This window comes from Ovis aries, chromosome 2, assembly GCF_016772045.2.
Source record: "Ovis aries strain OAR_USU_Benz2616 breed Rambouillet chromosome 2, ARS-UI_Ramb_v3.0, whole genome shotgun sequence".
Classification (NCBI taxonomy): Eukaryota; Metazoa; Chordata; class Mammalia; order Artiodactyla; family Bovidae; genus Ovis; species Ovis aries.
This window is the reverse complement of record NC_056055.1, coordinates 130,199,417-130,213,852: the sequence shown is the minus strand read 5'-3', so window position 1 is coordinate 130,213,852 and position 14,436 is coordinate 130,199,417. Positions and strand designations below refer to the sequence as shown.

Sequence of the window (14,436 nt, the reverse complement as noted above, 5' to 3'; positions counted from 1 at the left end):
TATTTCAGAATCTCAGCCAAAAAGAGAAGAAAAAGTTGACTAGCTTTAGCTTGCATAAGATAGGCTTTCTCTGTGTGTGCTTTTCTTATTTTTAAATTTCATTTCGCATTATAAACTTAGACATGTAAATGTTTAGCACATTCATATTTATTTCTAAAATAAAATGCTCTCTAAGACTCATGATATTCAGTCCTTTCTATTTGTTGGTGATAGAACTGTCTTTATTAAAGGGCTAAGTCATTTTTCAGGAAGTATGTATGAAAGCCTGGTCATCTTTTTGTATCAGTTTGTATGTATTTTAATTCATCTGTACTATTTATGAGATCATACAGTTGATGTGGCATACCAAATGCGTCAAATACAAAAAAGTGATTGGTTTTATTAATATGTACGCCTTCTGCTGTATTTTTTCCACTTCTGGAAAATATGCTCATAAATTTCCTTTCAAGGTGATTATACTGTGCTGAATATGTTAAAGTTGAGCAGAGGGTGAGAGTATTAACTGTTAAGGCAAGATGACTGACCCTTTAGTGATTCAACAGATGTAAAATGTAATAGAATAATTGTTATGATAAACCACAATGCACACAATACTGCACCTCTGGCTCTCACATATTCCTCACAACAACCAAGTCAACCCACTTCACAGATCAAGAAATCAAGGCCCTAAGTTTAAGTAACATCCCCAAGCTCTCAAAGCTGGTGAGGAACAAAGCCAGGGTTTGACTCAGCACGACGCTGTGTTCTTTTTTTTTTTTTTTTTTTTCGCCACTCCTCACTGCCCTCAGATCCTGTAGTTCTCCACCCAGGCTGCAGATTGGAATCACTTGGGGAGACTTAAAAAAATACTGATAAATTAAATCATTCCCTTGAGGTAGGCTAAGAATGCCAGTATTTTTTTTTTTCAAGGACTCCTCAGTTTAGTGTGAAGCCACAGTTGAAAACAACTGGATTAGCAAAGGCCAAAGAATAGTTATTTTCTTAATATGAGTCTTTCTCTGAGTAGTAAGAGAACAACACAAGTTCAACTTGTTTACCTGGAACAGAAACACTGGCTGGGAGCAGGCACCAACACCAGCGTCATCAGAATATCCTTATTTCCTCCCTCAACCTGCGCTTCTGCCCCACGTGAGGATCCCACATGGCGTCTGGTGCTGAAGCAGACCCAGGAAGCCGTGTAACCCACACAGTCCATCCACAAGGAGGAGTCCAGAAAAGAAAGAGCTTTGCCAACATCTCATGTGAGCAGTAAAGGTAGACCGAGAGCTGGAATCTGCCCCCCTGTGTCAGTGCTCCTTTCATAGAAAAAAAAAAAAAAAAAAATTGGAAGCAGTTGGAAAACAGTTGGGGCAGGGAGTCAGCCAAGGCATCCAAAGAGAATTTCAAGAACCAGAGATAGCAAAGGAACAACAACAAAAATCATAGCAGAATGAGAAAGGAGAACAGGCATAATCTGAAAACAATGGGAAATGAGAAGAAATATATAACAAAGCAAAGGAACTGGCCGGAAAAAATGAAACAGGGAGAACTAGCCATCGTCATACTTTATCAACACAATAAGGGGGAAATACCAGGGGACAGTGGCACCTTCCATTCAGCTATGGGGAGCACGGCGAGACCTGAAGCATCTTCAAAATCATCTAATATCAAAGCAAACAGTAGCTGTAGCAAAATCCCTTGGCAGGGAGGAAGGGCCAGAAACCCTCAAGCCGAGGAAGCATGAACTACTACCTTGCTACTCAAAGTGTGGTTTGAGGATCAGCTCTTTCAATATCATCGAGAAACGTGTCGATATGCAGCCTCTCGGCCCTGCCAGATCTGCTGAACCAAAAGCTGCATTTTAATTAGATCCTCTCATGATTAGATGCATATTCAAGTTTGCAAAGCACTGGCTCTACTGTAAGAAGCAAACTAACGCATAAAAAACAAACAACTGTTACAGGCAGAAGGTGGACTAAAGAACTAAGTGGCCAAGTAGACATCAATCTGACTAAATTATTTGTTGCGGCCCCATGAGAAGCCAGGCCCTGAGCTGGGTTTTTCTGGAAATGAAGGATTGAGGCCAAGCATGGTTAGCCTGATGCCCTTAGGGCAGAAAATAAAAAGGGCACGCACCTAAGGAAGACCTGGACTTGTGCTCCAAGGGGAGACCAAGCAAAGTGTAACCAGGTTTGGAAGAGCAGAAGCTGAAGTTGAGAGGGAGATCAGGAACCGTGTAGCAATTGCACGGACTCTCAGACAGACGGAAATGGTAATGGGGAAGCAGAAAGGTCTGCTCCAGGCAGAAAAATGGCACAAGCAGAAGACTGCTGTGTATAGAGGGAACACTGCCTTCATCTAGGGCAGTGATTCTCCAGTCACTTCACAGAGACTCATGAGTCTGTGATGATGCCTCAGAGACTAAGGGAAGGGAGGCCAGTGGGATTACCGGGGCCCCTTATCAACCACATAACATATTCTTACAGTGGACCCCACCAGTGAAAAAGAAAATTTGAAGCATATCACTGAGCAATATATGAGGTATATTGTATTGCTTCTAGAATTATTACCTATAGCTCTGCCTGGCATGTAGTCAGTACTCAAATATCTACTGAATAAATTAAATATTGAATGAATCTATGAGATCAAAGTAAAAAATGTGGAGCTACTCTGGGGCTGGATTGCAAATAGCCTGAAATGTCAGACAAGAGAGAGGTTTATATATCACTTGGTAGAGCACTGAGAAGAAGTTTATCAGCCAGTGACTGAGCTTGGCTCTGCTTTAAGGAGCTTATTCTGCAAACTGAGTGTAAGATGGATTGAAAATGAGAGAGGCTGGAGATGGGAAACTAGTCAGGAAGACATCCTGGTAGTCTCTAGAAGGAGATAAGTGGAGTCTGAACAAAGAGAGTCACAGTGGCAATAAAAAGGTAGAGAAGTTGGCATTGTGAGGCATCGTGGAGACAGCATTTGTCCGTGAATTATGTGTGGGAACAAAATAAATTGGAAAGGTTCTAGGTGACTGAGAAGTATAGAAATTGACAGAGAGTCACCCTTGTTCATGTAAGGAGAACAATATTGATTAGAGCTACACCTGTTAGATTTGAAGCACCTGAAAATAATATAAAGGCCCCTCGTGGGTGGTTCAAATGTCAAAATGAAATTTAGGAAAGTGGAAATAACCTAGCACCAATAAGAGGACACCACTGAATAAAAAGTCACATGCAAAAGAGTAAAAAGAGGTCATCTATACGGAAAAGAAGATCAAGAAAAATCTGCAGAAGAAAAAAAAACAGAAAAAGGAGGATAAAAAGTCTGTATGAGACACTCAGGAACAGAGACGGAGTCGGGAAGGTGGTAAAATATAGTGAAATAGTGAGGTGGTGGTGGGGTCACAATAAAAACCCAAAAGCAAATAAAAAGCAGTGGGACAAACTCTCCTCACTCTTCAGCTCTTCGAAGACATGGGATTTTATACGCACAGCAGAAAGCCAATTTTGCTGTTTATTTCTGTGAACAAAGATTTTCACAAATAAAGCAGTCACTCCAGTGAGAAGTAAACTCATTGGTCGTTTTTTTAAAATATAAATTGTTCCTGTTTAAAACTGAGCAATGATATCTTCAAACTCAGCTGGAAGAAAAAAAAAAAATCTACAGCTGGGGAGGTAGTCCATGGATTTTAGATTCTTCCATGGTAGGAGCTCTACAAAGCATTATCTGTGTAGACATTTCACCTTTTGGAATTGTGTTTGTTTTGGAGGATTTTTTTGGTTTTCTTGTCTCTGAGCCAGGTCACCAGCCTGAGGGAAAAAATGCTGAGAACACTTTAATGAATCCTCACATAATAGTTGCACTTTATAAAGTTACCCTCCAACTGCTGACAGGTCTCACTAATTGGCCATGTTTGGGTGACAAGTACTAATGACAGCTCCTTCTCTCATTTGACTGTAGAGGAGACCCCCTCCCTTGATTGCCTCAATCCAAGAAGAACACATAAAATTCACTTTTTTTTTTTTTTTTGCTATGTGAATCTATATATTGGTAAAATACTGCAAAATATCAACATTATTTTATATAGATGCTATTTAATGGTTATTAAATTTCTTTAACGAGATCACTTACATAATGTAAAACAATACAATGTAAATGGAATACTTAACGAATTATACTGCAAAACATTTATATCACAAGGATGACTCCAGAAAGAACAGTAATTTTTCCTTTATTAGGAGAATTCACCTTCTCAAACACATTTTTACTACAAATGTATCCAAGGGACGTCAAGCAGATCTATGAGAACAGCTTTTTGATTTGTGGTTTTCATTCCAAGCTTCCTCAAATCACTTCTGGAAACAAGTAGGAGTGTAAATTATAAATCTATGAATACTTGATTTTATAAGAATATAAAATTTGAACTACAACCAACACTTTAGTCAAATATTTTTTCCACCTTAAGAACCTAAGGTAACAACGTAACTTTCAATGCATATTTGCATTCAAAGGGCATTTATCTGTTACAGGGAAGAGAAGAGATAACACATATACTCATTGCACATAAGGCATCAAAATAAGATGAAAAGACTCTGAAAACCAGAGAAACTGGGCCCTGAAATACTTAAGGGAGTTCTTTCCAGCCAAATCCTTTATCTAACACATAGTTTACTTTGTGAAAAACCCTTCTTTTTAATTTGACAAATGCCTTTTTTTTTTTTTTTTACAGCTTCATGCACTATTCTGTAGCTGCCAGTTTCTACGCTTTAAGCTGGGCCCTGCAACACAAATGTTTTATTTCTTCTGTTTGAGCATCTTTTGCCACATCTTAACTAAGTTTGGGTTCACCTTGGTGAGATGCTCTTGAGCAAAGCAAAACCAAAGAGAACTGCAAATCACATTTCTGCATGAAAATGAGGAAAACGAAGACGCGTTCCCTAATCCAAGAACTTTTGAGGGCATTCCAAAACTGTTTATTTTTTACTTATGGCTGTAGGGGCATGAAGGCAATCTATTTTCTTTGAAGGACCACAGCATTCCCCCCCCACGCCCAGGTTCTCCATAAAAACTGTATGTCCTCCAGAGCCTGTGGAAGGATCCAGGGAATCAGCGTCCTGCCAGCTCTCCTTCTCCCCACGGGCCCCCGCAAACAACCGTGGCAAAGCAGATGGTCCTCCCCCTCCCCTTCTCCTTGTCCCTTCCGCAGTCCCACAGTGTCCTCCCATCCCGTGCTGACACCTTCACCTGCAGCTTGGTAACCGAACCTCCCCACCCCCACTCTTCCTAGGGCTCCCCGCAAGTACAAACTTTGGAGACCTTCTTTCTGCTTCGCCGCCCCCATTTCACCTTCAATCATCTGGAGAACTCTTTCTGGATCCCAAGCTTCAGTTGCTATCTTCCTCCCACACCTCTGTCCCCAAACTACCCATTTCCCTGTACTAAAGGGAGAGGCGTCCAGCCCAGGTGGCGGAGGCACTGCGGCTAACCACAGACGGGTGCTCTCTGCCCTGCTCCATCCTCCCTCGGTCTGGGCGCACTGGAGCCCAAGAGCCCACACTGGGGTCGCCTCCATTCCTCCTGCTCCCACGACCCAGCCCTAACTCCAGAAGCTCGCTGGAGCCTCAGCCCGCAGCCCGGGCGAGCGGCGGCCAGGCATCCTCCTCTACAAGTGGGACGCGGGACAAAGTGCAAACTCCATCGGGAGGGGGGCTCGCGGCGGCCCTTCCCCCGGGCGGCGCGCCCAGGTGCCGGCTCGCCCAGTGCAGGCGGGCGGGGGCCCGCGGGAAGGCGGCGCCCGCTCGGGGGGCGGCCGGCCCGGCCGGGCTGGGCGCCCGGGGCTTACCTTCGCGCGCGGGCCGCTGGTGCGTGGGGGCAGCGGCTCTTCCAGCCCAGAAGCTGTTGCTCGCTCTCGGGCGGCGGCGGCGGTCCCGCCGGGGCTGCGCTGGGGCTTCGCGCAGACGCTCTCCCGCGGTCTGCGGCAGCCCAGGCGGCGGCGGCGACAGCTCGGCCGGGTGCGGCCCCGGAACTGTCCAACTCGGGCGGGCGCGGGGCTGAGGCTCCCGCCGCGGCCCCCGCGCTGAGCGCCTGCGCGCCCTGCCTCGCCCAGGTGAGGGGCGTGTGCCCGGAGCCCGCGGGACGCGCCGGGCCGGGGCTGGGCTCGGGCCTGGCTCGGCAGACGCCCGGCGCCCGGCCTGGCCGCGGACCCCCGCGGTCGGACCCGCCAACGCCTCTCCCGCGCACGGGAGCTGGCGACGGTTCACCAGGCGGGGACTTGCGAGGCACACACCCTGGGGCGAATAAGGCGGGACCATTCGGGGCTTCGTTGACACTGCAGAGTCTCCCGCAGCATCGCCGCCTTTAAATCCCGCCTTTCCAGGCGTGCGCGCACCGCGAGGGAGCGGAGTCCCGGTCCCGACGAGGGGGTCCTCGCGGTCTTCGGCCTCGGGGCCCTGGTCCCCGAAAAAAATTTCTTGACAACTACAGAGGTCCCAAACCCGGGGTATCCAGCGGCGCGGGGGCAGTAGGGGGCGGGATCTTTCAAATACTACCAGAGTGAAACTCTCTTTTTGGAGATCATCAGAACAACTATTTGTTTTTCCTCTTTGACCTGCTCTCGGCTCTAAGACACACCAAGCAGCCTCCGCGTTTTTGGAGGAGCCGGGAAGGCCCGCAGCGCTAAAGGCATCGCAGGCACGCCGCGGATCTAAAGAGCTCTTTTCTTAAAAGGGGGTCTCTTGCTCCTCTGTATTTCTCTTCCGTGCTTGAGTTATCAAAACTATACCGTATCACCGGTTCCCTTGATGTAAGGCATCTTACGAAAATAATGCAGACACAGCGAGTGCTGGGTTCTGAAAGGGAGAGCGCTCGGACAGAAAACGTTTACGGATAGGAAAAATAATTTTAGAAGAGAGGTTTTGTGAGATTACTCCTTTGGCTGGAGAAGTTCAAGAGGAATAAATGACAAGAGAATTGTGTTTTACAACAGATTTTTTTTTTCTTTTTTGGACCAGATGATTTTAAAATATTATTCTTTAATTCTCTTCTCAGATGATTGACACTAACTCCATCAATAATTAAGCCAGCAGCTGTTAATGCCTTGGCATAACCGTACAGGGTAAATATGTGAACGTCCAGTCAAAGCCAGTGCTATTCTCCAGGGTGGGTTTGGGATTTGACGAACACTCATGCGCATCATACTTGAGCTTTAAAGGAGGGGTTTTTGCCTGCCTCGGAATGAAGGGTTATTGCAGGCACCTAAGGTACCAGTGTAAGAAGGAGCATGATCGGACAGAAGTTTTTATATTTTTAGAATTCTAAATGTCTTCAAGTCCAGGGTAGGCATTGTCACTTCCTCATTACTAAGAGCAGGCACTTATTTGGTATGTTTATTCTGAACATTTTACCCTATTTGAAATTGCAACAGGAAGCCAGCACCAAAATTAAACCATTGTAACCCAGAAGACGGTAAGCTATTTTAATTCCTTAAACTGATTCTTACAAAATCATGGATGTAAGGTCTCTCCCTGTAGTGTAGGATATATAGAAAATGAGTCTTTCGTGAGTCCCTGAAGGTCAGTGAGGTGGGGTTCTGGCAAACAGGGACTGGCAGGAAATTCCAGAGGCAAAAGCCTTCCATGAGGAAAACACCCAGTTTCCAAGGCCCTGCACTTCAGAGCCCGGAACAGTGTGGTTTCTACTGAGCCTAGATAAGTATTGGGTCTCCAGGTACCTCAAACATAGGGCAAGGGGGAGGGGGCCTTTGAAACCTTAAGCCAACACCTTAGATTGCACTTGGAGGCAAATGAGTAACCTCTGCAGAGTGGAACACCTGTGAGAAGTGTTCCCTGCGGTTTGTGCAATTTAGCAGCATGTGCCTTTTTTATGTCCTGCAAACTGCAATGATATCCTTCTCTCCTCCCTGTCTATTTTTAATCACCTAGAGCAAAGACTTATGGTGGAGAACAGTTTGAGGACTGCATTTCCTAACAACAGCTGAAAGAAGCATAAAATAGGTACAGAAAACTCAATTTTTCACCTGCGACATAACTGACTAAAAGCTGTGCCTTTATGCCCTTAGCCAGAGCAGGATTTAGGCCTCTGGCCTAAATATTTGCAATGCCTCCTTTCGAAATGTACTTCAACTGGAAACAATAGTAAACTAAAAACACAAGATTTAAATACACAAAACAACAGTTCTCTAGAGATTTTCTGATCGCATCTTTGTGCCTACTGCATGTCTTGGCATTGCCTGTGCCTTTCCGGTGAGATCTGATGTAGGGGGTCTTGCTGTCCTCAAACTCTCTCACCATCATTTTCCTAGAACCATTATTGCTCATTCCTGGCAGCAGTGAAGTAAACCAACTCAGAGAGTGTTAGCCCTAGGATAGCTGCAACACAGAGGGATTGAGCAGCAAGAAGTGGTCCCTAGACCTTGAGAAGAAATGTAGCAGAAAGGGATTAATTTGAGGCTTTGTGTCTCAAAGGCTCAATGTACTATTTGTGTCAATGAGGTATGTGATGCACTGCTTCCTATACATTGATGAACTTATGCAGACAAACCCCTTTTAACTGCTTATAAATCTATACTTTCCAGTGGATAAATAACTTGGTATTAGCAAGAAAAGTATCAACATATTGGAAGACTTCATCAGTCACATACTTTTACTTTCTAAGAAATGAATAGAGCCTATACATAAGAAATGGATAAATAAGATGTTATAAAACAAGGCCCTACAGACATCTTATTTAGATTGCTTTGCAGCCATCAGCAATTTTCTGGTCTTAGAACTGGGGGCTGTATTTCGAAACCCACAGGATGGACACACAAGAAAACTGAAGGAAGAGTGTATGTGTCTATTAGTCTCTCAGTTATATCCGACTCTTTGTGACCCCATGGACTATAGCCACCCAGGCTCCTCTGTCCGTAGGATTCTCCAGGCAAGAATACTAGAGTGAGTTGCCATTCCCTTTTCCAAGAGATCTTCCCAACCCAGGGATTGAACCCAGGTGTCCCGTATGGTGGGCAGATTATTTTACCATCTGAGCCACCAGGGAAGCCCAGAAGTTTCAAATTCCAAATACAGCTCTCACTTTCAAACCTAGAAACCTTAGTTTCTTCATCCATAAGACAGGGCTTCCCAGGTGGTGCTAGTGGTAAAAAAGCTACCTGCCAATGCAGGAGATGTGGGTTCAATCCCTGGGTCAGGAAGATCCCCTGGAGTGGGAGATGGCAATCTGCTCCAATACTCTTTTTTTCTTCTTTAATAATGTTATCTATTTAGTTTGGCTGTGCTGGGTCTTCCCTGCTGCTCGGACCTTTCTCTGTTGCCGTGAGTGGGGGCTACTCTCTGTTGCTGGGCCTTTCCTGCTGCAGAGCATAGGCTCTCGCCTGTGTGGGCTTCAGGAGCTGTAGCACATGGGCGCAGCAGTTGTGGCTTTCAGGCTTTAGAGCACAGGCTCAGTAGTTGTGGCACCTGGGCTTAGTTGTTCTGTGGCATGTGGGACCTTCCTGGATCAGGATCGAACCTGTAGGTCCTGCACTGGCAGGCAGATTCTTTACCACTGACCACCAGGGAAGCCTCTACTCCAGGATTCTTGCCTGGAAAATTCCATGAACAGAGGAGCCTGGCGAGCTACCATCCATGGGGCCGCAAAGAGTCAGACATGATTGAGCACACAAGATGGGGCTAGTTATAACAGCCTTGTCTCACTGGGTTGCTGTAAAGATGTAATGTATATGAAATGCTCTGAAAACTACACGGGCACCATTGGTTGAGAACTGTCTTCCTCATAGTTTGCTTTTCCTCTGCTGCTTTTGAGGTGTTCTGAAAACTTTCCCTCAAAGTGCCTTATAACTCCTGTTGAGCTCCTCAATAATCTCCACTATGAATCTTTCCTGATAACTCTACTTGAAGGTGGCTCCAGGGTCATATAATGGGGATAGCACAAGTTCTAGTGCTAAATGAGTGTGACTTGAGCTCTGGCTTAGTACTGACCCGCTAGCCACCTGATATTCTTCATTCCATCTAACGTTCTCTTTCCTCATCTGTAACATGGGAAAATAAATATATCTTCATCATAGGAGTTATCCTGAGGATCAAAGCAAACAGGAAAGTATTTTTCAAACTATAAAAACACCTGAAAAATGTTCATTGTGATTTATTGTAACAGCTATTTGGGAATTAAATAGATTTATCTCCATATTAGGCAATAAGATCTAAAATGTCTTAGAAATACCAGAAAAATTATATATATATATATTGTGTGTGTATGGCTCAGACAGTAAAGCGTCTATCTACAATGCGGGAGACCCGGGTTCGATTCCTGGGTCGGGAAGATCTCCTGGAGAAGGAAATGGCAATCCACTCCAGCACTCTTGCCTGGAAAATCCCATAGACGGAGGAGCCTGATAGGCTACAGTCCATGGGGTCGCAAAGAGTCGGACACGACTGAGCGACTTCACTTCATATACATGGGATTTTCAGAGCAACTTACAACTAGATTGAAGATTATGCAATTTTTTTAAAAAAATAAGCCGCTAAATTATATTTATATACAAGGGTACATGAATGTTGCAAATACCGTAAAATCTTTCAGCTTCCGTATATTTCAGAAATTAATGGAACGAATGTGACATTTGTTCTTAAAAGCTCCAACTCAAGTTCAACAAAGAATTCTGTTTTTGTTCAAAACCACTGATGTTACTTACCTTAAGATGTCTGCCTACTCAAGATGGATGACAGTGAGTTGAAACACAAAATGTTGAGTTTTTTTTTTAATCAGATAATTTTCATTCTCATTTTCTCAAACATTTGATGAAACATGAGATGGGACAGATAGCTCTTTAAGGCTAATGAATTGGTTTCATACAGAAATCCCAAATTTGACCCAGACATTTATATCTAGAAAAAATGAGTATAAAAAAGTGGAGGAAGTTGTTTTAAATGAAAATCTTAAGGCTATTTCTGAATTGTCAATTTGTGTTTTACATTTATCCCATTTCTAAACCTAACTGTATTATCTTTTAAGTCTAATTGAAGTATCTGCCTTTAGAAGAAGGGAAATAAAACTCATTGCTAAATCTCAGACATCCTTGAGGAGATATGCCAGCCTTTTCTTTTTCCCTCTTCTAAGGAATTGTTTTTATGTGACTCACTAGTGTTCTATTCTGTGAGAAAGAATTGTCTTTTTAGCCTACAATTATTTTTTAATTAAAGATTGAGTTCCCTTTCATCTTTCTTTTCTACCTAAATATTCTTAGCAGAGAATAGCCATGTATTGAAATTCCTTTCTCACTAATATGTGTCCTCCCTTTTCACATTGAGCACATTATGATTTACTGATATTTTAAAATTTATTGTTTTTCCTATGTGTGACCAAGATCTGTCTGTTTTTACCTTTTCCTCATAAAAGCTTATTTTCTTGAAATCTAGTGGGATCGGTGCTTTGCTGTGGCACTGTGCCCCCTTCTCTGAGGAAATAACATTTTTATGTCCAGAAGTGATTGATACTGTAGAAGTGTTCCTCCTGTGCCCTAACCCCAGATTTGAGGAAGTAACTGTGACTCTTCTTATGCGTCTGTCCCTTTGAAACTTAATCCAGCACTGCCTTGGGACCCAGGATGAAGGTTGCATGACTTCACATTACTCCCAAATCCTTCCCTGATGACATTGCAAGGTTATTACCTCGGTTAACACGTATTCCCCTTTGACTCTTTGCTCTGAAATGGATATAAAATAATTAATCTTCTTTGGACTGCACTGCAATTATAATTTCCCTCCACTTTTTGTAAATCTGAAGATGTGGTGATACTCCTTTCAAAAACATTGATCTATTTCTTAGTTTTAGCTTTTCATCCACGCCCTTGTGCATTTAACTCATAACCACCTGATAACCCGGGGAAGCTCTCTGATGATTAAAACTTTTTGATTTAAAGTTGCATGGTTTCACGAGTTTCTCACTTTAACCTATGTCATAATTTTAGATAAATTATGAGTGTTGTACTTACTGTGTAGAATAATTTTCAAAAGCCTTCAATGTCTAAATAGCCAACACAGAGCTTACAGAGGAATACTGTGTCCCATGTACTATAAATGCATTGTCCCATTTACTGTAGTAAGAATCCTATAAGGGGGAAATATTGATATCATTTTACAGATGGGAAAAGCAATAAACCATACGTTTGCAATATACACAAGGTCACAAACTGGCAGAGCTAAAGTTCTAGTTCAAGTTTTCCTTATCTTTAAAAAGCTCTTTATATGCTGCTTCTTGAGGTTAATCAAAAGTATTGACTAGATTGTAAGCTCCACTGAGAGCAGAAATCATATCCTCCTTGCTCTGTAGTCCCTTATAAGACCTAGCATATAGTTCCTTACAAAGAGAAGCTCAAAATCTGTGTGCAGAGTAAATGGTTTCTCATTTCTGCTTTTCACTGACTACAACTGCCATCTCTCCATCTTCTGAAGCCATTTTCAGCTTAGGAAACTTAAGGCAGGAAAATTTTCAGGAAAGGAATTGAGAGCGCTGAGGAGAAATATCCTATTTCTTCACAAATTCCAAATACATTGTAGTCTTTGAGCTCTCAATATCCTTCTGTTTTGGACAACCATCTGAACCTCTCTAAACAAACTCCTTGCAAATGGTTGCTATCTCCTTTCTTTTCAGTACTATTGTCTGATCCTTAGAGCCCAAGACTGTTTCTTACATTTTGCATTCACCCCCTCCCCCACCCCAACCTGCAATGCCTAGGACTGAGTCAAACCAGTTGTGGGCACTCTATGCAAGCTTGAATGCAGCCAGTGATTTTCCATTCTAGCAGTCACAGTGCAAAGAGCAAGACCTGACTCTGCTGCACAGAGGAAGTGATGCTCAAGAAACCAGATTCAGACTCTCACTCAATCATTTCAGTAAGTGAAAGTGAAAGTCACTCAGTCATGTCGGACTCTTTGTGACCCCATGGACTGTACAGCCCATGGAATTCTCCTGGCCAGAATACTGGAGTGGGTAGCCTTTCCCTTCTCCAGGGGATCGTCCCAACCCAGGAGTCAAACCCAGGTCTCCCACATTGTAGGGAAGCCCAAGAATACTAGAGTGGATAATCCATCCCTTCTCCGCTGGATCTTCCTGACCCAGGAATCGAACTGGGATCTCCTGCATTGCAGGCAGATTCTTTACCAACTGAGCTATCAGGGAAGCCCATATTACGTGTTTAATGCACAAGTCTGCATCAGGCTTTAGCACTGCTTGGCCAGTTTAAGGTAAGGGGCCATGTTAATTCATACAAAATAATTCAAGATGATATTGAAGCTGTCTAGTTTATAGTGTTTTGTGAGTGTCCTTTGTGATCACAGCCCTCTATCCAAGTACTCTCCAAGAATTTTTAAACTATTGGGATCAAGCCTGGAGTCCAAGTGACAACCATTTAAGCATCAAATGTTAACTGAAGAACCCCATGCCATTAAAGTCATGTCCTAGGGGATATGTAGCTCAGGTAGATTTCCTGAAAAAGTTTCCTTGAACAAAACAGACTCAGTAGGAGAGCAGGGATGGCATGCAAGGTAGTGTGGAATTAAGAAAAGACCTAAGGCTTTGGTTGGGGGCGGGGCAGTGGGGGCGTGGACATTGTGAGTAGGAGTGGAAAGACTTGAATTCTTTCATATACTATTGTACCTCAACTATACTTTAGCTTGAAAAAAAAGACTTGAATTCTATTATAGTCCCAGTTACTTGGAAAGCAAGCTTGGGCAGTTGAATTAAATTCCCTGAGCTGCTTCTGTTTCCCTATCTGTTCTGCTTTAGCACTATCTTGAAATCTTCTAAACTGACCTCCACGAGCCTATTAACACTTCGCTCTCTAGCCTGAACTCATTGCACTTACTTCATATTTTTGAGTGAAGATTTCTCACTTTAGATACAAACATCTGGACTTCCAAAACAGATCAACTAAATAGGCAGTTTACTACATTATCGAACATTTATTTGCTAAAAATAAGATTCTTCAGAAGGGCTGATTTTTTCCCAATTATATGATTCACAGTGCCTGGAGACATTTTTAGTTGTTATGAGTTAGGGGTTTGCGGGCATCTAGTATATAGAGGACAGGAATGCTGCTAGTGTGTGCTTAGTTGCTCGGTCATGTCTGACTCTTTGCAGCCCCACGGACTGTAGCCTGCCAGGCTCCTCTGTCTGTAGAATTTCCCAGACAAGAATACTGGAAGAGGTTGTCATTTCCTATTTCAGGGAATGTTCCCAACCCAGGGATTGAACACACGTCTCTTGCATCTCCTGCATTGGCAGGTGGGTTCTTTATCACTAATGCCACTTGGGAAGCCTGGAATGCTGCTAAACAATCTATAATTCACGGGTCGTAGTCCACAGCAAAGGTTTATCCAACAATAACCAAGTCTGGTAAATTAAGGGACAATTTTTGTGTGGACAAAGGGCAGGGATATGCAATGTTCATGC

General features: G+C 43.5%; 1 protein-coding gene across 3 annotated transcripts in view; it reads right to left on the bottom strand.

Annotated features, from left to right (window-relative positions):
* The window catches only part of ZNF385B (zinc finger protein 385B), a 482,159-nt gene extending 476,162 nt beyond the window's left edge, over positions 1 to 5,997 (bottom strand). For 2 of the 3 annotated variants that reach the window (XM_027964789.3, XM_015093333.4), the window contains exon 1: positions 5,813 to 5,997. The gene's annotated coding sequence lies outside the window, so the exon portion shown is untranslated. The remainder of the gene's footprint in view (positions 1 to 5,812) is intronic. The other variant, XM_060409681.1, reaches the window with a different exon arrangement.
* Between the last annotated feature and the right edge of the window lie 8,439 nt (positions 5,998 to 14,436).